Source organism: Eupeodes corollae, chromosome 3, assembly GCF_945859685.1.
Source record: "Eupeodes corollae chromosome 3, idEupCoro1.1, whole genome shotgun sequence".
In the NCBI taxonomy this organism is placed as follows: Eukaryota; Metazoa; Arthropoda; class Insecta; order Diptera; family Syrphidae; genus Eupeodes; species Eupeodes corollae.
This window is the reverse complement of record NC_079149.1, coordinates 138,308,233-138,333,224: the sequence shown is the minus strand read 5'-3', so window position 1 is coordinate 138,333,224 and position 24,992 is coordinate 138,308,233. Positions and strand designations below refer to the sequence as shown.

At 32.3% G+C, this 24,992-nt stretch overlaps 1 long non-coding RNA gene across 1 annotated transcript; it reads left to right on the top strand.

Annotated features, from left to right (window-relative positions):
- Window positions 1-2,714: 2,714 nt before the first annotated feature.
- LOC129951526 (uncharacterized) lies at window positions 2,715-23,435 on the top strand. Its single transcript, XR_008782195.1, has 3 exons — window positions 2,715-2,843; window positions 22,547-23,166; window positions 23,354-23,435. It is a non-coding gene; the product is annotated as an uncharacterized LOC129951526 (long non-coding RNA).
- The last annotated feature ends 1,557 nt before the right edge of the window (window positions 23,436-24,992 follow it).

Sequence of the window (24,992 nt, the reverse complement as noted above, 5' to 3'; positions counted from 1 at the left end):
GTCAAACATCTTCAGTTAGGTCTTTAATTTAACCATGAATCGTCTTATCAACAAACAACATTCATGTTCGTCGACGAAGCTCATTGTATTGTCTCGTTGGGTACGTAAATAAGCGGAATTGTCGATTTTGGAGTGAATATCAGCCAGAAGCATTGCAATGCATCCAGAAAAAGGTGGGATCATTTGACCATACTTCTTTAAAGATGATGCGAATCTCAACTTAACTGAGAATAGTGAGTGCTGCCGTGAGATGATATCCAACTTTTGTTTGCCGAAAATGCAAGAGCTTGACTTGCATGACATGCGGTTTAACCAAGACGAAGCCAAATGCCACACAGCACGTGCTACAATGGATTTATTGAGAGGCGAGTTCGGTAAACATTTTTTTTCATGTTCGGGACCGATCCATTGCCCGCCTTGGTCGTGCGATTTAACACCTTTAGACTATTTTTTGTTGGGATATATTAAAGCTCATGTCTTTACAGACAATTGCTTCAATTGAAGCATTGGAAGACAGGTTAGGTTAGGTTAAAGTGACTGTACATGATGGAATAGGACACACTTAAGCCACTTTAATGGCCCATTGTGGATCCATATGAATCTTGAGGCTTCCTTCTAAGCTCAATAAAACCAGTTTAAAAATAAATAAATTGGGTGGCGCGACAGTCCGTTGAGAACCAAGGCCTAGTGACTTACAACTCTCAACCATTCCTGTGTGCGAGTAATGTTGTCAGGAATGGAGGGGACCTACAGTTTATATGCCGACTCCGAACGGCTAATTTTGAGAAAGCACTTTTTCATGACAATAGTTACTCTTGGAGAATTTGTCAATTCCTCGCAAGAGGCAGTACCCATGAAAAGACTTTAGTTGGCAGAGGCAGGGATCGAACCCAAGACCTCTAGCATGACAGTCCAACGCACTTACCATCAGGCCATGGGTACCACTATAAATAAAACCAGTTTGAGTCCCTTAAAAAACTTGAGAAGCTGATTATCTAATATGATTAAGATCCTTATAGAAGAATTCTCATAGGTAATTCTAGTGTTTTTGAGCTAGAACAAGTCATGTTCAGAGAAAGTGAAGAACTCGAAGACAACATTGAAGCATTTTTTCGTGAGATACCGGCCGAAATATTGGAAAGAGTATGCCAAAATTCGACTAAGCGGATAGATCATTTGAAGCGCAGCCAAGGTCAAAGTTAACATGAAATAATCTTCAAACATTAAATTATATGGACCGTACTATTTCATGCATTTTTTTTTAATTGTTTGGGTGTGTAATCACCCTTTATAAACGAGCTTGAGATGTATACAATTTTGATGGAATTAATTTTATCTATGTACGTCTCTGAAAAGAAGTCAATTTATTTTTATTTGAACGACGCACGTGGTTCCAAACAATATAAAATGTGAATACAAAATTACTAAAACAAAAATAATTTTAAATTGAAAGTTAAAAAAATTTGAGCGAAGAAAATGAATGAAACTTCAAATTTCAATTATTTCGTGAAAGACATTTCTTAAAATCAAAACTCATTGATTATTTGTTTATCGTTTTAATAATTGGAGTTTTTGACAGGTTTGTTATAGCAAAAAAGTTTAAAATGTTTAAGATTTGAATAACACTTCCCGAATGTTGTTGAAAACAATTTCATAATTGAAAAATTAAAAGCGTACTGAAGAAAAGTTTTAGGTTAAATTAAATAGGATGCATTCAAGCCAAAAACACTTTCTACAGCTCATTAGCTTCATAAACAAACTTTACAAAATTAACTTTCATAATGATGATAAGAATTGATAGCTATAACTGGCACCTTAAATGAATATTTTAAATTAGTGTATTTGAAACTCTAGATGAAATTTCATCTTATTGTAGTGTATATAAGGGGAGTCCACTGTATTTTTTTTGTTTAATTTGAAAATTTAACCTTCATGATAAGAACGAAGCCCAAAATCAAGAGTTTACGTAGATTTAAGTAGTATATTGGCCTTGAGACTGTATAGAGTTATAATGTTTGATATTACCAATTTTACTAATATTAATTTTGTTTCAATATTATTTTTTAGTTCTCAACAAATAAAGATGAGGATGAAAACTTATACCTAATCCCCTATTAATGAGTCAGATTTTTAATCATAAAAGCAATTATTGTTTATCATCAGAGAATAATTGTTGAATTCTTTAATAATTCATGTCCTGAAAATCAACAAATGATTTCTTAATCTCACCACAAAATATACATTGTAGAGGTAGGAACTTGATAAACAGTTGAAAATCCTAGTACAAGATTCATTAGGTACAGCATAAACAAACTATCCTCTCTTTTGAGTATGAGAAAGTGTTCTGAGCGTTACCATGCGTACTCATGCGAAATCAGTAGACGCAACTTTATGCTATTCCTAGAACTACAAGGACTTCGACAAAGTGCTCCCTTCATAATATTCCTCTCAGAAAATCTACTACGCGCATATCCTTTTTTAAAAGAGAGGTTATCTCATCCTTTTTTTTCAGTTATAACTGCGCGTTTGTTTGCCTCGCGAGTCAGTCATCGTGATATCATTGATACCAGAGCTAGGGTATATTCGAAAATTCTCTCCTAAATTCAAAACAAAATCATTTCAAAACAAATATTTTACAAAAAATAATTTTTTAATTTTTACTATTTATTAAAAATTATGAAGTTAATTGTTGTTCTTCTTGAATTTTCGGGATTGTTTGTTTTTATTAACAAACATATTTTTACCAGCATTTAACCCTGTTTTTTAATTGTGAGGAAAAAGCATTGAAAATTGATTTTGTTTTCAAAAATGCAAACAAAATATAAAGGAACTGTCGAACTCTGGTAAGGAAAATAATATCTGTATTCATTGTGCTTCTTATCAACCCACCCACCCTTTATATCGTCTCCTTTGTGTTATCACCAGTAGTCACACAAACTGTATGTGTTGTTTTTCAGTTCATATTCCCTCCGTTTGGGGGTGTAGTAGATGTTCTGTGTCTTATTGCGTGTCCTTTTTTGTGTGTGCGTTAAATACTCAAAATTCGTAGGGATTATGTAAATGGGACATGCTCTCTGTTTTTATTGTGTTTACCTGGTTCAGGAAGGAAAAAGGAATTCTAGGAATTTTTCTTCAGGAAAACTTTTTGAGAAGTCACAATTCAACAGTTATCAAACGAAAAATAGTCATTTTATCGATTATCCTTGCATGTTATAGTGAAGCACTATAATTGTTTAATAATGTTTTGTACTTAGTGATTTTATGTGCTCTACATTTCTTAGTGGGTGGGTGTAGATCCTTATCCTTGGCTTATGTGCAACCATACCCTATGCGTAAAAGACAACTTAAAAAGCAAATAGACAAAAGATAAAGCTCTTAAATTATATCCTTTGCACAAAACTAACGATGAGTAGGTTACCAACAAAATGATAGAAAACAATGATAAGAAAGAGAGAGACAATATATTAATGAACAAGAAAGAGAGAGAAACTCACAAATTTTTTCCTAAGCTGTCATAATAACCTTCATTGTCATTACTTATGAATTTAAAAATTATTTGTTTGTTTTTTCTATGTTGTTTTATGTTGGAAAATCTGCTTAAGAAATGAAAAATTTCTCAGAAAAATACCAAAAACATAAATTTCAAAATTTGTAGGAGTAGGATAGTGTTGGAAAGAGTGACGCAACAAGTCAACGAGCTGGGTATGTGTACTTAGCAAAGTGCTTACATATCCGATATTTCATGAGTTTTTAATTAGGATTTATGCTTTCATACAGATGTATGGATCTCAAAAATTTGTGTTGCAATAACTTAGGAAAAAATGACGTGAAGAGGCGTTAATTAAATCTAAGTTTGTAGATTATTGTTTTGTCTACAAGTTATTCCCAAAGTATTTTATAAGACGAATTATTTGCTTGCTAAGACGTGGTTATTTATTTAAAAATATTTTACAAAGGAAATATAAAAGTTTCTAAAAACCTAAATTTGTAACATTTTTTATGATAATTAATTAATTATATGAAGAAAAAGTCTTTATTCTTTTTATCAAGAATATTTACACTTTTAGAGTAGTTTTTATAAAACTCCACTGATGTTTCCAATACAAATTTAAGTTGTTTTTAAGGTTTTTTATGGGAACAAATGGGAAATTATGCTCTTTGCTTGCCTTCAACTTTGTTGGAATTTTTTCTAAAGTAAGGACATTTTCCTATCAAACTATGAACAGTTAAGACTAATTTTTATTTTGAATAAATTTTCAAAAGATTCATAACCAATTAATGTGTCTTTGTATACGAAACTGCTAGCTAAGAGATGAAACAAGTTCGTATACGCCCTGTCTACCCCTTTGTTCTATTCATTTAAACGGATATTGAACATAGTTTACACCACTTATAACTTCGAAAACGTATGGTCTTAGTTTGAAACGTTTATTTTGATATTCACTGAAGTAAATAATGAAAGGCAATAAACTTTTTAAAAGCAACACCCTCGAGGACGAAAATAAAAGCGTTTTTGCGGAATTTTATATTAAAAACTAAGTAAAGCTTCCAGGAGCTAAATTTTATTTCTTGCAGATATATGAATACTTACTTTTTTGAAGGGCATTATATAAAGTCACCATGAAGCTGTTTTGCTATGATGTATCTTTATTTTTCAGGGTCCACCGCACCTGTAATATGAAGCAACAAAAGTTGGTTTGAATAAATACACAAGTAATGGTTTAAGTTAGTAAGATTGTTGCGATAAGTTCATTATTGGTCTATTGTGCACACTTCCAATGTGGAAATAAAAAAAAAGAATTCAATAAAAAATATTCATACATTTTTTTTTAATTTTTAAATTTTTTTATTCGAAAATCGTTAGAGCGATTTTTTTTTTAAACTAATTTTTCATGCACACAATTTTACTAATTTATTTTAAAAATATTTTCATTTATTTAGAACTTATTAATATACGTTTAAAATGTCAATTTTGTAAAATATTAACGACCTATTTTCGAGCTATCGAATTTTGAAAACAAATTTAAGTATTTAAAAAACGACATTTTCGAAACATTCATAAACTGGATCTCCTCATATTTGAAAGATAGACATTAAACTGTTAAATTTCGTAATGAGTGTTCGAGGTCATTTGTTATGAATTCTGGTGTCCCCCAGGGTAGTCCCGTTGGTCCTATTCTATTTCTTTTATTTATAAATTACTTGGTTTCGATCATACAAAATTCGTAGGTCCTAATATATGCTGATGACATTAAAATTAAAAAACTTCCAAATTTGAAGTCAATCGAAACTCAATGCTTTCTGCTGTAGGGGCCAAGACAGACAGACAGACGGAATATGGGGACACACTTTTTTCGACTTTTCTACCTTCATTATGAAGGTCATTTTTGATTCCAATCTCGAGTTCGAAACTTTAAGAGTGCAAAACTTGCCATATAGACCCTCGATTCCGAAAAAAGTGTTTTTGAGAATTTTTATTCTGTACTTAAAAATGTTTCAAGTTGGCAGAAACGGACACTTATTTTATTTACATATCTGTAAGTACTTACTTTTTTTGAAGCGATTTATTAAAAATTGTGACTGTGAAGCATTTTGGGATGACGCCCCCCTTTTATCGAGGTAAACAGCCGGACCAACCATGAATTTTGTTTCAAATTATAAGAAAACGTAAAGTAGTACCCGTGGCATGATGGTTAGTGCGTTGGCCTGTCTTGTCAGAGGTCTTGGATTCAATCCCTGCCATCTGAAGTTTTTTTTCACGGGTACTGCCTCTTGCGAGGAATTGATACATTCTCTAAGAGTAATTCTTGTCATGAAAAGTGCTTTCTTAAAGTAGCCGTTTGAATTTGGCTTAAAACTGTAGATCCCCTTCATCCCTGACAACAGTACTCGCACACAGGAATAGTTGAAAGTTGTAAGCCATTAGGCCCTAGTTCTAAACGGACTGTTACGCTACCCAATTTATTTATTTTAAGTGGAAATAATAAAATTGGGTATAATAAAATAATTTTAAATTAATTAATTTACTATTAAAAACATAAAGAAGATCATACTTACTTCCCAAAAAAAGTTCAATTACCAAAACTACTTTAAAATTTCAAGCCGATAGGTTCAAAATTATTTTATTTATGAGTCCGACTAAGTTAATAAATATCTTTGTAGTAGAAAATCATTAATAATTTTGACTTATTTATAATTACCTAATAGTTTCTCCTAGCGATAATCTTGTGACATATAATTTTTGAAGGCCCATTTAAAATTTAAGAAAAAATAAGGCCGTAAGGCTTACTTGAAATTGTATAAAATTGCTAAAAATAACATTGGAAACAAAGGAGAAAAGATGACATTGGTGTCGTAACAATCAACTTAGCTTATGTTTTCTATCATAAAATAAAACAAAAATACTATGCACAATCCTTAAGCACACCTCCCGAAGAGAAAATAATAATTTATACAATAAAAATTCGTAGTTAACTAAAATTATATCCACACAAATTTATATACATATTTCTACTCAATAAACCTAACCATTCCTCCTTTCAAAAACATCAGTTACATGCAAAGTAAACAAATTTTTGAATAATGATTTTAAAAAATTAAATTTTCCATCCCAAACCAAATCCACTTCCATTCGTCTAATCCAAATCCACCCCCAACAAAACGCGACACACACCGCAACCAAAAATAAACTCTTCAGCCATCACTCGTTGGTTTGTATGTATTGTACATATTTTCAGCGCGTATAATTTATAAGGGTGGAGTACATAAAAAAAGATCCCCCAAATGTTCGCCCCCAAAAACGTTAAAAGAATACAAATTTTCATTCCATTTGATGCGGATTTTATATGAGATTTATCCAGTTCCAGCTCGAGTTTGAGTTTGAGTTCTCCCTCGGTCTTCATGGTTGTTTTTGGTACATAGGGTGTAGCCATTCTAAACAGCAACATCAACATCAACATCAGGACAGAGAGAGGTTAGGTATATATTCACAGGATCCTATGTCCTAGATGAAAAACGGAATAAATGGTATTCCGACCGCGGCAAAGAGAATCCGAAGCAAATCGAGGGACTTAGAGGCAATAAACCGCAAAATTTGTTTGTGTAGTTTGTTCCGTTTTTTGTTTTTGTAAAAATGTATGGAATTGTTTCGTGTTCTTCGAAGTTCTGGGGGATGGGGCCACCTTCGTAGTCGATGTCGTGTCGTTTAGTTCATTGTTCATCTTTTTAACAGCACCCATTCCATATGCATAAGCACTAAGCTCTAAGCAGGGATGTCGTTGTTTTGCAGCATCTGTGCGATGTATATTGAAATTCCAATCCAACAATAACCACCATTCCACTCCATTCCATAAAAAGCAATAACAGTTTCCTCTCAGTTGAGACTGTTCCTAAAATATACCTCAAACCCCAAAATTGCAATATTTTGAACTATGTGTGTCACCAGATGGGAACATTTTAGGGCGGATTAATAAGATGATGATTGGGACAAAAACCGAGTCGTGGAAAATTGACAGATTTTCGAAAATATTTTATTTTTTCAAGTCGAGAATGTGAACACTAATTTCAAGCCTTTAGTGCAGGCAAAATATGTAAATGAATGAGTTAAATATTTGTTGTTTTATCAAAAAGAATTAAATTTGGGATTAAAAACATTTCCGGGAAATAGAAGAAAGGTATCGGTAGGCTGTATGGAGTTATCAAAAAAAAATATACATACGAGTATACGAGTAAGGGTTTGAAATGTTAATACGTTTCAAATTCTATTCACATAAATTCAATTCAACCAGGAAGTTTTTCTACTACGAATTCCTATAAATTTCAGTTTTTTATGTGTATTTTTCTGTTAATTAACTCGTCCTCTAAGCCAGGGAATATAAGTTTAAAGCTTTTTTACAGCTCTATGGTAAATGCATGTTTGTAAATAATTTTTACCATTGGGACTTTTTCATTCGAAAATGAAGCCCATACAAATGAAAAACAACAACTAAGGGATGTTGAGAATAAATAAGTTAAAAATGATTTTTCTATCGAAAAATATACCACTTCTCGAAAATGAACATTTAGGTTAAGTACTGAATAATTTCTTTTGGAAGTTATATATTAGTTATGGGTTATTTTTGTTAATAGAGAAATCGAAAAACATCCAAGCTGTTCAAGGTAATCGGCCTTAAAGATGTGAAGGGTGTTTTTAACTGCACAAAGGGTTTCGATTGTTGTGCAAGCGTTAAAAAAATAGGGAAGGATTTAAAAGAAGATACCGGAACACATTGGCCTCAAAGTTCTGTGTTCAAGGTTTAACTGATGAGCATTCCTGGAAGGTCGACTGTTACGGCTGAATCGACAGAACATTGTTTGTAAAAATATCGATAAAACAACGAAAGGCATAAAACATTGCTGCCGGCCGTGTTTTAGCGATGTAAATATATCAATTATAGCTCTTTTGCCTATCATTTTTAAAGCCCATTTTTGTATTCTATCCAAAATATTTAAACTTGTTTTAAGGGCACCTGCCCAGATATGAGAATTACATTCAAGCTTTGGATGGATGAAGGCTTTGTAAATTACAGCCAGATCACAAATTTCTTGCACCGTCGGAGAAATCCGAAACACCTAATAGCATTTTTGGCAATATCAAATACATTCGTGATCATTCCATAAGAGCTGATATGTGATACATATACCAAGGACTGAAAGTTGATTAGGTTTCTGAATGCATAAGTGCCACTCATAGAAAGCGACACCGGGCGCTTGTTATACTTGACGCATTGAGTTTTCGAAGCATTCAATTCTGCTGGAATTTTTAATCAACACTTTACAATGCTGTCAGATTCCGAATTTATTGAGTTTATCATACGCTGCCGTTGAACTTCCTCATCGAAAGGACAAGGATGCGAATCTAGAAATGAATATGAAAAACTAAGGGTACTGTCTACAACGAAACAGTTTAATAGGTTAGGGGTGGCAGACAAGGGATCATTTATGAATATAAGAAAGAGAATCGGAGACAAAACGGAGCCCTGAGGAACACCAGCATTTATTTTATTAATTGCAGATTTGAAGCCATCCAATACAACTTGTATAGAACCGTTAGGAATGTAGATTTTAATCCAACGAAGAAGATATTCAAGAGAGGTTTGTGTCAGACTCTTTTAAAAACTTTTCAAATATCAAGTACAATGATATTACCTTCTCCGAAATATATATGGATTGGTATTTGAAAATACCAAACTGAGTTGATATTTCTATTTTATGACGTTTGGAAATTCATTCGTCAGAAAAACGCTTAGATAATGTGGAAATGTACTCTGAAATAAAATCAGTTTGCTAAATCCATTGAACAATAAATCTCTGTTTGAAGCTCAATATTTTTAAATGGCTTAGTCTATAAGCAAAAGTGAGTTATATGGAGCAAAAACATTAATTTTGTCTATTTGGAGTTGCTTACACAACCCTTATTGTTTTTAGAAAAAGGAAGTAACTGTTGTTGTTGAAAATATCAATTCAATGCTTTGGCAGCCAATATCTAAGCAACGTTTGACGTGAAGAATTAGACTGCTCGAATGGACTTTGTAACTAGAGTCGCGACCTTCCTTGACATTATCTTTCAAATTAAAATATTTTTAAATTTATTATACTATTTTTTAAAGTTCTCAAGCTTTAAAAAAAACGTCATCAAGCTAAAATTGTTTTTAAAACAAAGAAATGGTCAGTATGTTTTCTAATGAGTTTCGAATCCAAATATTTTTGAATTATTATTTCATAATGATAAACATCCGTTAAAGAGTTTTTTACTATATAACTCCCCTTTAAGACTAAACTCAAAACTCCTTTTTAAAGTCAGCTTATTCCAATTAATGATGTAAAATCGTAACGAAAAAATCTATTTCCATTACCCTCCAATACTATTCTAGGAACTACAACGCCATCAAAAAGGTAATTAAGTGTATCCTTAAGTTGAGGGGAGCTAACAACAACAACAACAATGAGATCACAACAAAATTAGCTTAACAGGATAATAAGTTTTATTTTTTTCCTTAATGATGACACAGTGAATGGCGTACATAATATACTTTAGCTTATTTTGGAGACTTTTTCTCATAATAATTTCTTCTTTCCAATTAATAAAGTCACTTCCGGCAAAAGTTCTATTTTTAATGACAATGTCAGAACCATTCTTTTGATCCTTCGACAGCGGCGCGCGGTGCGGCAGTGACGTTGTATCAATTATTTTCACACTAATGGTTGATGTATCAATTATAAAACATGGGGCCTTCAAAAAATCAGCAATATAATAAATTAAAAATTAAACCAAGGGAGTTTAAAAATATTTGTTTTAAATTAAATTCGTATTAAGAAAAATAATCGTTTCCCTTATTTTTACTGAAAAAAATTAGAAATATTTTTATTTTTCTTAGGGAGTAGGGAAAACTAGGAAACGTAAAAGTAATATTCAAAAGACAATTAAATTTAAGTAAAACTAATTCTAGGTCTCAGGTTCTCAGAAACACTCGAAAAAAGAACAAAATATAATACAAGGATATAAGAAGCAAAAAAGTTCGAAACCATAACGCCGATGTAAAAACAAACCAAAACCCTTAGGACGAAAAAGGGAATTGTTAAAACAACGGCACTCTTCTTTCCACATTTGCAGTAAAATTTTATGCAAATCACTAGAATAAGTTTCTATTTGAAAGTTTGTGTAAGTTCCGCGAATTCCTTTGATACCTTCCTCCTCCGGGATGGTACTTGTTTCATTTTTTTCGTCCTTGATGGTATATCTCCTCGTTTGTTTAAAGTGGTGAAGGTGTTATGATATGGTTATATTTATTTTGTTTCGATGGAAACTGCTGTCGGAGGCTAACAAGCTTTTATAAATGCTTACATGGTCGTTGTTTCTCTCAAAAACAAGGTTTTGCGATGTTTTAGGGTTAGTAATGGGAATTGTTTCGAGGTAAGGTAATAGATATCGATGATCTGTTCTGTTTGAAACAGAAACAACAGCTTCGTTAATGTTATAGCTGCCTTTAATTAGGACTTGTTCGGTGTTTCCACTTGTCAATTTAAAATCCAATATCATTTCTTCACCATTGTTCAGTAAATTATTTAATTGAAATTTAAAACGTTATTAGTTTGTGGTCAACAACTTTTTCACCTTTTTTGAAATAGATAGTTAAAAACTACCCACTGGAGTCTTTTGAGAGTTCTTTTTGCATATCTTGATGTTTTTTTTATGAAAGCAAAATTGATTTGGAGTCGATATCGCGGCGTTTTCTTCATCTTCAAACGTCAAGAAAATTTAAAAAATCGAACCGGTTCCAATAACACAAATGCAAATTGTATGCTTTTATTTCGAAATAACATTTAGGTTCACATATTTAGCAAGCATTTTCACCAGGTTTTTATATAAAAAAAGAAAAATGGTTTTTAAAAAAATTCATACTAGCAGCTTTTTGAACTTTTCAATCGTCTGAATGAATAGAAATATTAAATATTCCTACACTTTTTATTGGAAGTGGTAATTTTCTAAAACTTTCTTAGGCAAAAACGTAATAATACAAAAACGTTTTTTTGGTCCAAGACCTAACAGGAAACATCAATCAAAATTTGTTTCAAAAATTCTGCTGATAGGAACAATTTTGTCTGACAGTTGCTCACATCATGCTGATGTTCACTTTTCTCTTATCACTTTCAACCTCCAGCCTCTTGGAATTATTGAAGTGAAAATTTTAGAAAATGATTCAAACACAACTCTTCGCAGCAGTAGCATCATCCCCATTATTCCATCCCATAAAAGCCACCACAACTATAAGGAAAAACTTATTCGATATCAACCGAGCGGAAATGTTGAAATATTTTAATGAGCTTATGTCCTTAGTGGCTTCGCCGCATCATATTCCAAAGAACTTAGGCTAATACAATCTTCTCATCATCATACCAAACCAAAAGACGTTATAAATCATAAGGCTATAGAAAGATTGTTTGACTTCTTTTAGTGATTTTCAAGTTTATGAGCCATCTAAATGAAATGATTTTCTTCGTTTGAGATAATAATGGGCAAAATGTATAAATCTAGCTTTTTTTCTTACCTAAGTATTGAAAATTTGTCTTCTTTTTTAACTGAAAACCAGACCAGGTTTGAGATACTAGTAGTCCTTACATTAGAAAATGAATTTAAAAAAATGTTCTCCCCAACTTTATTTAAGTCATTTCAAAAACTTTTAAAAATAACATTTCTCTTTGAAATTTTATGTTGTAATCGAAACCAACAACAGGAACCCAATACTTTACATCAGTTAAGTGTTTTGAAGTAATTCAAAGGAGCCGAATGAGGAGATAACGATTTTAAATACACTTTGTACCTTTTAAGTGTATCCAAAACTGCGCTACGTTGGCTGTAAGAAAATAGAATTAAACTTTAATTCTATTTACCCTCTTAAGCATTATTGTGATAGTGATGTGATGAGGCTATAACTGGGGAATGGTAGCTATTTTGTCCTAGTCGCGTTTTCAGAAGGAACATGGTCCTTAACTCGGGTCCTATTCATACATTCCTTATTCGATTTAGATGCGAATCAAGTTTCAACTCAAACTCGGAAAGTTTGTTTGTTTCCACATTATACACGCCAATCGCGTCCGCCATCAATGTAGTGCTACCTCCCACCGCCATCATATCGAAGTCCTACAGGCTGTTTTAACAGGTCTCGGCTTGAGTATGATACCTTTCCATAAACCCCACTTTATGATGTGATGCTTGTGCTATGAAGACAATAAAAAAAAATCCTGGAGCTCCGAGTGGAGCTTTGTTGACTCAACCGAACTCTATGGGGGGAAGGAGGGTTGGTTGGTACAACAAAATGATTGCTTTTACCGTAAAATGAAATCCAAATTTATTTGCTTTCTGGCGAAATATGTTTGCTGCATTATTTGCCAAACGTGATTGGTAATACCGTTGGCTGCTTTTCGTTTTCACCTTTTTTGGCTGTCGAGCAAGAGGCTGATGATGGCTATCACGGGTACACCACGTGCGTCGCGTTGGGTCTTTCAACGTCGTCGTCGTTATATCGTACAGTCCGTGCGATATCTGCGCTACTGGAAAATGATACGAAACGGTGTGTAAGACAACGAAATTGATTCGGTGAATCCTTAAAACAAATATGGGCCAAACAAACGCAGACTTCTGATGTTAATGGAGCACTTCAACCGCATGCCCTCCTGGTTCCTCGTGCTTGGGATTCATATTTTGAGGTTCGTACCCAGACGAAACACAGAGGAAAGTCCATAGTACTACAAACCTCAAGCTATTATCATCATCATCATAACTGTACCTAGTTGTAACGAATGCCGTGATGTTCTATAGTATTCTTATTGTGGGGAAAATGGTATCCATCCTTCCACCCCATTCTCTGCTCCATGGACTGATCTGTACCTTTTCATAAGGGTAGGACTGGTACTGGCAATGTGACATGGCTTGGCTATTCCATAACCAAAATATTGGGGAATGTAATTCACTTTGATCTCACTCTGTGATGCAGACCATTATAATGCTTGCTTTAGGAAAATATTGTCGTTTTCATTAATTTACATATTCAAAGGAAATTAATTGGGGCTGGAGGTTGTTTGTCTACCTTGGTTATATTGTCCATAATACAATCACGTAACGTAGATCAAAAGAGGTATTTTATGAGCTTGTTATTTCCATAAATGTCCGTATATTGATTTATGTGAATATTCCAAACATCAATAATGAACGAATTATTTATTGGTTTGTATATGTTTTAGATTCTATATACAAAATAATGTAAGTTCAGGACGTTTTACTATCTATAAACGAGTAGGTATTTCATTCATATATGTAGGTAACAACATAGGCTATTTACATGAAGGTGGATACAAGGTTTTAGGATAATGTTCCGAATTATAATTTGATCTTTGGATTGGGAAAGTCAATTGTAGTTTCTGTTTGTTTTGATGAATCAAAGTAAGCATTTTGTGTGTCGTCCTCGTAACGTTTGGAACCTCCTTAAATTCCTGTATCAATGGTTTTACATCACGTTTAAATTTGTAGGTGTTTTAGGAATTGACTTAATTTTGTAAAATTGCCAAAATATGCAAAGATATTTACTAAAATACTGAGTGGGTCGTTAAGTTCACGAAATTAAAAAAAGTGAACTCTTAATGCCTCAACAGAGTACCAACAGAGATTTATTATTACAAAAATCAATGGCGATTATGTAAAATTTCAAGACCATTTTAGTGAGGAGCTGATACTGCTAATTTAAAAATTTTAAAAAAACTTAATGTCTCTTAAAATTTTACTTTATTTAAAATCACAAAATTACTGCATTAACTTTTACCAACTTTCTAAATCCATAAGAGTTATGAATTTCTGATAATAAAATTTAATGTGTCCTTATCCCGCAACATGCCTTGTTTTGTTTAGTTATATTCACTGTCAAAACCGTGAAGTTATCAGGTGCACCGTTTTTAATAAAAACATATCAATGTTTTGATAGTAAGCAAACTGATAAACTTTTTGGAATAGTTAGTCAAAATATCAGTATTTATGAAACTGCTTACTAAGCCCTTAAAAAAAGATAGCTACATTTTTTGATAGTGTTACAAATAGTTTTTCAAAAATATCATATTTAAAGTCTTACAAAAATAATTGGTCAACTTTCTCGTGTCCTTATTTTTCAAGCATTTAATTCGAAGACACTTTAGCAAAACCAAAGTCTCATAACACGTAGTTTTTTCATATTCAGCTCTCAACAACGTCGAAAACGGTCTAAGATTGCAGAATAAAAATAATAAAGAAATTTCTTGCAAAATACATAATTTAACAATACTTAGAGTTGATAGCAGTGTTTGCGTTTCCTTCCACTGATTTTAAAATATTTAAATTTTATCACAATTGTGTTTCGCCAACAGCTATACAAACAAACTTGTAAAATATTTTATGAAAAAAGAAACAACTGAAATACTTGCCAGTTAACACTTTAAAAAATTGAAGCTTTTAATTTCAGTTTCTATCACATTTTTCAATTGTTTTGTTTACAGTTTAATTTTTCTAAGAATTTTTAAGTTTTCACTCGAAGAACTTTTGCATGCAATTGGAACAAAGCTTACGAATGACAGTCATAGTCGACAAAATTTCACAGTATTCAAATACATTTTGTAATTCTAAAAATTAAAGTTTACATAAGTTCGTTTGAATAGGACCATAGTCCAGCAAGAAAAAAAATATAAATATCGTTGGAAAATTGTGAAAATTAAGTTGTTTTAAGTTCATTAACATAGTTCTACAAAAACTATTATTTATAATTTTGAAATTGTTTTTGTTTGTCTATTGTTTAAATAAGTTAAGAATTTGTGTATACCAGAAAACTGAAGCAAATGTTACGCAGAGAAAAGTATCAACAAAAGATATTTTAAAACATTCACTGTTTTATTCAAAACCGCAAAAGAATTAAAATACTTAAAATATTTCGAATAAAATTTATGTTTAGAACATCTATTTTTTATTTTGAATCATAATATGAGTCAAATTCATCTGATAAACTGTTGAAAAATAGTATTTTAAGCGTTTTTGAAGGCCAAAGAAAGAAGCCAATTTTTCGAATTTTAAATTGTTCTTCTTGGACCTCAGAAATAATGTCTGAAAAGATTATGAGCGTGAAAATCTTTTAAGAACAGGTTTTTCGAATTTAAGTATCAAAAGTAATGTAAGTTATTCATGATTTCCAACTAAGCTCTATAATTCAAAAAAGGTTATCTCAATACTTTATTTTTTAAGTTGATGGTGTCAGAACTCGGATAATTTTCAACCGATAAACTTGAAATTTTAAATGTTTTTTGTAAACATATTTCCTTTGAAAATACGTTCAGTAGATAGTTTTTTTGTTATTAACAATTATCTGATGTTTCTTTAGGCAAATTAGTTCATTTTAAGTTTTGACCTCAATTCAAATTTGTATTTGAAAATTGTTAGAGCGTTTTTTTTCTTAATAAAACTAACATATTAAATTTTTTAATTTGAGTTAAAAAATATTTGTAGTATTCATTCATTTAGAGCTTATGAATATATGACTTACATTTAAATTTCGTAAAAAATTATGGCCCGTTTTCGAAATATCGAATTTCAAAAAAAAAACATTGCATTTTTTTAAAACTAAAAATGAAAAGAATGATATTTTTGAGCATCAAATATTATAATATTATAAAGATAGATTAAGATTTGTGCAGGAATAAAATTATTGAAATCGGTAAATTAGTTCTTGAAAACGAAATAACGTTTTTATGGGGGATAACCTTCATTGACAGAAGTTATAGGTTAGGTTAGGTTATAGTGGATGTCCAAGATGGAAACGGACACATTTAGGCCAGTTTAATGGCCCATTGTGATACCACATGAATTTTGATGCTTCTTCCTAAGCTCAATGGAACCACTTTGAGTCCCTTACGAAACGTGTGAGGCTGATTGTGCTGACATATTTAAGATCGTTTAGATCGTTAAAGAAGAATTCTCCTAGGTAACTCTTGCCTTTTCTAGCCAGAGCAGGGCATGTGCAGAGAAGATGAAGATGTGCATTAGCAACAGTTTACAAGTAGCGATTGGTATGCCAGTACGTGCCAAACGTGGTAGGATGGGCTGTACTTTAACTTTCCTGGCGAGTTCATCTGCCTTACCTGGAATGTCTCTTTGGCCCGGCACCCAGCAAAGGTGAATATTAAACTGTTGCGCCATCTCCTTTAGAGATGATCGACAGTTATGGACTGTTAAAGAGTTTGTAGAAACAGAGTCCAAGGATTTGATAGCGGCATGGCTATTTGAGAAAATACGGATATCTGATCTTGATATCACGTTTTTTCAAGCTAGAACAAGTCTTCCTTTATCGCCAAAAGTTCCGCCTGGAATACGCCACAATAATTGGAAAGGCGGAATGAGAGACTCAATTTCAGTCGTTCAAAGTACACTCCTCCACCAACCCCATCTTTTGTTTTTGACTAATCTGTATTAAAATGGATTGACTCATCCTATAAGAATTTCCTATCCGCCCAAAAAGATCTGGGAGGTATAGAAATCTGGAAGTTTCTGTCGAATGCTAAATATGTCAAGAGGTGTTCGGTAGAGTAAGATGTCCAGTGCCGCGGATGGGGTCGTGCGAAGAGATCCGCTTATACATAGGCAAGCTGAACGTTGGACTTTATTTAACTTATCCCTTTTTATACCTTTCTCTAATGTAGTCCACCATACTGCCGTACCGTAAATTAAAATCGGTCTGATTACCGATGTACCGATGTGTATAGCCAATGCGTAGTAAGCCCCATTTATTACCAAAGCTTTTTTGCAAGAAAAGAGAGCTACAGTAGATTTGTTTACTCTTTTCTGTACGCTGCGTTTCCAATTTAGTTTTTTGTCTAAGACAAGACCCAGGTTTTAAGACTCGTTTAAGAATTTTAATTGGATTCCTTTAATATAGAGGGGGTTGACAAATGGAATTTTGTATCTCCTCGAAAATAAGACCAAATCAGTTTTGTGTGGGTTAGCACCCAGTCCACACCGATCAGCCCAAAGTATTAGTCTGTCAAAGGCATTTTGACAGAAGTTATACTAACAAAACAAATGTTAGAATTAATTTTTAAAAAAATCTATCGCTTCTTTTTCGAAAATATCCGAATTTTCGATTTAAAAATGTATTAAAACATAATTTAAAAAACACCTCACATGAATTGGCTTGAAAATCTAATTTCTATTGACGTAATGTTTTGGGCTGTGGAAGCGTGGACAGACAGTGGGACCAAATTTTTTTCAGATTCTCTACCATCGAAATGTGTTGTTTGAAATTTTTTTCGAGTTTTAAATTTTGTACTAATGCAAAAATAAGTCACAAGTAAAAATGTAATGCGCTGTAGTTTTGAAAAAAAGAAAGCTTTATAATTTGAAGATAATGAATTGTCAAAGGTCAAAGGTTTTTGTATTTAATGTCTATGTTCAACGGAGTTCCATTTAGCGCAAATATGAGGACATTTTCACTAAGCTATTTCACCATATCACCTCACTTATCTCTCTTGGTGGAATTTTCTCCTGATACTGCTAATATTAAGAAGATCTATGTAAAGGATATTTGTACTGTCTTTTCAAGTAGACACTGTATGACCTGTTACTTATACTTTAATGGGAATACATACATTTCCAAAAATACAACTTTCAGAAGTGATTATTTTATTAACAAATTTCCTTGTAAAACATTCTTAAGCGACTTGAAAATGTTCCTAAACAAACCTTTGCAGCAACAATTCCAACCTACACTTTAATAAGCTTCATAGATACTTCTCCTCGTTCTCGTAACGTGTAGTTACTTTGTAAAAACTATCAAAGAAAAATATCAAACATAATACAATAAAGGTCCTACGTAAACACAACCCTATGCATAATACCGTTTAAGTTCTTCTCCTTTTTTGTCTTCTCTGAAGGCTGCCCTTAGAATGTTTTATCTTCCATTTTTCCATTATAAGAGTATCAAATTGCCAATACATAATACACAAGAAGTGACAGCTAACCTTTTGCCTTTTATGGGAAGAAAAAATCTATGAGGGTATTTAGTTTTGCTTTATAGGACACAACATAGGCACAAAGAGGACATTTTTATTGAATTTGTTTGCCTCTGTTATTTCCTCAGAAATCACATCTTTCCAATCGATAACCAAATACCTACCAGATTTTTATTGGATACGCTATGCTTTATAATTTATTGAAAATGGGTATCAATGAAAAAAAAGTAAAACAATAAATTAATAACACAGTATTGAGGACAGTTGGATTCCGGAGGTGGATTAGAGGACTTTAAAAAATTCAAAGGAAAATGGAAGCAGCCGTGGTATGGGGGTTTCACTAGAAAGGACCAAAGTTTAAAATTACTTTTAAAATTATGATTATTTATAGATCCAGTTAAAGCTAAGAAACTTATTGAAAATTTAATAAATGTAAATCGAACTTAACCACCGCAGAAATTAAAAATATCAACGAATTTTTCATGGACACAAGCATCCCTTTAATGTTCTTATCTCATGTTAATCTACCCCTGCCTCTGTTACAATCTAAATATCATATCAAATATATATTTTCAAATGTGTGCATAAGGACGAATCCTCTTTATTGCCATAGGTACAATCTAGGAACTGTTTTCTTTGAACGACAGTGACGATAAAAATGAAGGTTCTTTTACCTGGTGTCAAGGTTAATAATCTTCTTAACTATAGTTTCTTTCATTTCAAAATATATGGAACATACTTTGTCGTAAATTCGTATACCGTTGGCGTTGTTGGCAAATATCTGTTGACGCGTTTCAAAAAGTTAAAACTTTCTACCACCACCCTTCTTTCAACCCTCAACAAACTCTTTAGCTGACATTTGTTCAGTTCTTGTGTGATTATGATTCCTATTAACATATGAAAGAATTTTAAAATATTCTACACACCAAACCCCCTTAAGGAAATTTATTATGTCGTTTATTCTGTGTCAATTGAATGCGTAAATTTTCTGAGTTTTTTTTTGTTGTTGTCATTAACTGCCTATTGAGAAAATTTTCAAACAAAAAATAAAAGAAGCGAAGAAAAAAGTTTTGTTCTTCTCACCCTCTTCAAAAGTATAGCAAACGGCCGCTTTAGTCTTGAGAAAGTTTAACAATAAAAACCACAATAACAATGAGAGTTCAGTTAGGAACCTTTTGAAGGATTTCGTCGTTGAGGACTCTTTTTTTTAAGGATATTTCAGAGTATGGAAGGAAGGGAAAAAAATAAATTTAAATTTAGCAACACTTGTGAAAAGTTGGTGTTTTTTGAACGGAAGCAGAATAGTAGTTCATTTTATTTTTTTAGTCTGGGTTCTGGAATGTTCAACATATAAAAAGAAAGTATGGGAAATGTAAAATCAAGATCGACTGTTAAATGAATTCAATGAAGAGTTTTAGTAGATAGACACAAACGTCGTTAAGGAGAAGATGTTTTCCTTGATAGTCTTAAAGTGTCTTAAAACAAATTTGGAAAGTATCTTTTTCCGTAATAAATAGCTCATTGAAAAAAAGTGGTATTTTAGTATTTATCGAATAAACTAGTAAGAAACACTCATAAAGGAAAAATTCTATAAGATATCGGATATAAGATAGAATTTAGTTTTCGGACTTTAAGACTTTTTATATCACTGTTCGACTGCATACCGAACTTTTTCAAAAAGCTTTTATCTTACAATAATATTGTTTTGCTGGTTATCTTTAATAATTGATAGAGGCCCAATATTTTTAATAACATATTAAATATTAAGGGATTAGCAGAGCAATTTCTTACCAGCACTCTACCCCTCTAGAACCAAATTCAGACAGACATTTTATTAATAATTTTGAAAAACTTGAAGATATTCCAAGTAGGAGGCTATTAGGCTAACCAAAGCCTCTAAATAGAATAGAATAGAACAAGACAACCCACAATAATATCATTGGTTTAATTTTAATTAAGAAGTGAATTTAAATATTTCAGGGTATCACAATGGATCTACATTTTTTTGTGGCGAAAGCGTCATCAAGCAGCAGCCTTTTAACCTAACTTAACCTAACCTAGCTATGTCAAAATGTTAGTAATTTGGTAACAAGTAAAATTATTACAAAGATTATTTTTAAGCTACATGAACAATTTGCAATGCTTTGTGCCACTAGTAGAGACAATACACCTAAAACATTGGAAATATTTTACAGTCTTAGCGGGTTGTCCAAAAATATTGGCTCTAGATGTTTAATTTAGTGTTTGCTAAATTGATACTAGCCAAAGGATGTCCGCTTCTTTCTCCACCATTACTTTCATTTTATGTTATGAGATTGCAGTGTATATTAAATTCCCCCACTTACATCCTAAAAAGCTGTTTGAAGAACTTCACTAATTAATACCAGAAACAGACAGAGTATACGGCTTTGCCTAACTCCACTTTGAATTTCAAATTCCTCTAACAACATTCCTATAAGCAGAACATGACATTTTAATTTACCAATTTATCCAGGATGCTCTAATGCGTAAAGAAAGCTAAATAAATTCGACATTGACTATGTTCAACGTATTTCCGCAAGGTTTAATGTGATTCGCACAGGAATATTGTATTACATTACATTACACACTACTCAGCACATAAATGTAAAGAGTTTGGAACACAGCACCTTGAGCGACTAGACTATGCAAGGTGATAACAACAAAAGACATTAATACAAGACAGAAGGACAGAAGAGAAAAAGCAGCAGACAGAAAGAACACATGACAACAGCACGCGATAGTTGTTTCGAGACGGTCTCCAATCTTTTTATTAACCACGCTCAATGATGCTTGATTTTGGTGATCGATGGGAACCTTTATCAGTGACTAGGCCGTTGTCTCACAGGAGTATTAAAATGAGTCTTTTATTCGACCCAATACTATTTTTGCTATTATCTTGGTCACTGCAGAAATAACGCTCATTCCTCACCAGTTTTCACTCATCTCTAGATATTCGTTTTTTGAAAGCTCAACCATCATACTTTTTACCACTTTTCAGGAAAGCTCACTGTTTCTTAATAAGTGAGTGCAGAAGTTCTCTCTATGTTTTTGAGTGTGTTTGTAATAGCTCTGCAGAAGCCTAACCTATTTGATTCTCTCCAGTTCCTTGATTGCAATTATGATTTCTTTACTAAGAGTACTGTATGTTTCTGGAGTATTGTTATTCGGGACGGTTCATCGTGCATAGACTTCAATTTACTGGCCAAAACGCGGATTAAAATCGCAGAACAGTCTTCCTTTCTCATTTTTGATATGGCCCTCACCTGAAGTAATCAAGGGCCCTTTAGTATCTTTAACCAGATGTTGTTTAAAACTCAACACACCTGTGAGATCTTTAGGAAATTCGTAAACTGTCCTTATTCCACATCATAAAAGATTTATACAGATTCCGATATCGAGCACAATTGGTACAATGCAAATAAACCTAAATCTAGAGAACAGACCTTTCTCGATTTCAGTTATCAGAAACTCAGATGTCACATGGTATAGCCATTATTAGATTTAAACTAAAGATTAGAGCGTTTAAATATTGACCATTTCAAGACATTCTACCGTCCGTCATATTTATTAACGATGCTTTTTGTTCAATGCAATTTTTGTTTTAAATATTCAAAATTTTGGCAGTTTTAATTAATTTTTAATTTTTCTTTAAAAATGAGACATTTGTTTTTGAAGATGAATTTGAACCCTCATCCAAATCAAAACAATGGCTTCATGTCAGAATCAACTAACTTGTAATTTATTGTAATGACGACTGATTGTTGTTTAAGTTCAAGTTGGAAGACAAAATTATGTAATATCAATCTGTATTCAAACCACTAAGTCAGTCAAGAAGCATATGACAACCAGCTTATTAAGATTCTTGCGATGTAATCAGAATCATCTTTGTTTATGCTTCTGCTTAGAATATTTCTACATCACGTACCCAATTACCGCCGCAACTCTCTAATAAAGTTAATGCTTTCACTTGCAGGTATGTCATCTTTGGCCACAGAGGTGTTTCAAACTTACCTCCGTGAATATTAGAGCCACATCATTGATGAGACTCAAACTTCCATATTGTGTGCGGTTCCTGGATGGCTCCTAATACTCAAATATCAAGTTGAACTATAAATGGAGATATCTGTCTAACTACAGACTGATGGACATTTTCCCCTGGAGGCAAACATCTAATTAACAACTAAATACATTGTTTCTGGTTCCGGAATATGGTGGTTAAATTGGAAAACGTCCCCTTGTCGATATTGAGGAATTTTGAGTGTGACCATGGATAAAATGTATGTATTCTCGCATGGACGGTTTTCAGGTGATGGAGTTTGTGGGACCGCTGCTGCCGCCTCTGCCGTTACCAGACGATCTGCCCGCAATGCAATAATACCTAATAAATTATTTAACATGATGCATCTGGCATGTTTTGTATATGGCGCGAGAGAAATGACAGCCGCTAGTGGTTGGCCATCATCCTCGTCGTGGTCTTTTCCATGTTAAATCTCATATTCAAGGAAACTTCCATCACACACAACAGTCCTTGTTTGTGGCGTATGTACATATATATTCAATTTCATAAGAGGATTATCGGAATTCTGAATAAAGGTAATGTATATTGTTTTTCCTCTTTATTGTAATTAAATTTAAAAAGCGATACATCAAGAACTTAATTTAATCGATTGACAACTTATTACAATTTCTATTTAAGATGTGTATTTTAGGTCTCATATTGTAATCATGCTTTTTTTACTTTAATGAATATAATTTCAAAATTTTAATTTTCAAATTTCAGATTTATGTGATTCGGGCATTAACAGAGCAGAGATTTAACATTAATTTTACAGACGATATTAACGGAAAGTTAAACTAAAGTTTTCAAACTTAAACGTTCCTTTTTTATCAAAAACGAAGAAACCATTTGGTAAACGTTTGAATTTTTGTTTTGTTTAATTTAATCGAAATAAATGAGATTAGTATTCAAAAAGTTGTGAAATTTTCAATTTTTTAAGATTTAATATGAGCTAAAATGATAGAAATATGTCGAAAACCCTTGTTGGTTTTGTTGTGTTGATAGGAGTAATACAGTTTTCGGAGATTACATTGAAAAATGTGATTGTTGTTCAAGAAAATCCGGACATTTTTGGTACGAATTGTTCACATTTATAAGATATGTTCTGATGCTGTAACTTTTAAACGATATAAGTAAGTAAGCTGGACTGTTGCGCCACCCAATTTATTTTTATTATTTATTAAGTAAGTAATGGCAGTATTTTGTAGAATTTGATTTGATACAATTTTTTTTTCAAAGTGTCAAAACTAAACTAGTTATGATGAAATATAGTTTCGGATTTTCAGAGCAGTTAATCTTTTTGTTTCTTACTCAAAATCATGTAAGAAATTGATTAGCAACCCTGGGTAATATTTTCAGGAATGTGTTCTGCACCTGATTTGTTAAAAGTATATTTGTACTGTATCGTACATAAAGGAGTACATCATTGATATTTAAGATAAGTAGTAGCGGTCCTAAATTACTACCCTGAGGAACTCTTCATTAATCAATGAAAGGGTTGAAGAAAAAACTTCTGAACTTAACTTTATAAAGATTGAAGATAGAAAAAAATCCATGTACTGAATTAAGAAGAAAAACCAATCGCACTCAGTTTATTTGTGATGACATAACAAGGAAGTTTGTCAAAAGCTTAAGAATAATCAGTTTAAGTTTTGACAACTTTGGGTAGGAAAGAAGTCAAACATTTCAAAAGATGCTGTTCCCTGGGTAATTGAGAATCCAAGCCAAATCTAAAAGAGCGTCTACACACCAATCCATACCTAAAAACAGACAACGTGGGTTTCTCATAAACTGAAGTAATGTTGAGCCTTGTTTTTTTGCCTGTTAACAACTGATGGAGCTGTTAAAAAGAAAGGAATCTCTACATCACATCATGATAGATAATAAAAAACTGATTCATTACAGCAACAGAAAAAAAAGAAAAGAAAACCGAGTACACAATTATTGATCCCGAAATTTGGAAATATTTAAATGGGATATCCGATAATATTGCTTAACGTTTCGATATTCGGTCTTTTTTACTAATTAATATGCATATATACACTACCATCTTAAGCAGTCAATGTTTTCATGAGAAAAGGGATGATATTTAGGATACAAAAGTGCTTTTTTGGGAATAACATTCCCTAGAGAAAAAAGGATTGATTCGGAACAAAGTAATTCAGTTTCCAACTCTAGGAGTTTGAGGTTTAGTTTTAATACATTAATTCTATCAAACAAAATACATGTACATATGTACTTTATTTTTAATCAATCTGAAAAGGGTTTTGCTATGTAAGAAACCTTTGTCTATATGTAATATGGTTGACAAGTTCCTAACATGCCATCATTGTTTTTCATAGGCAGTGCATATTAAATCAAA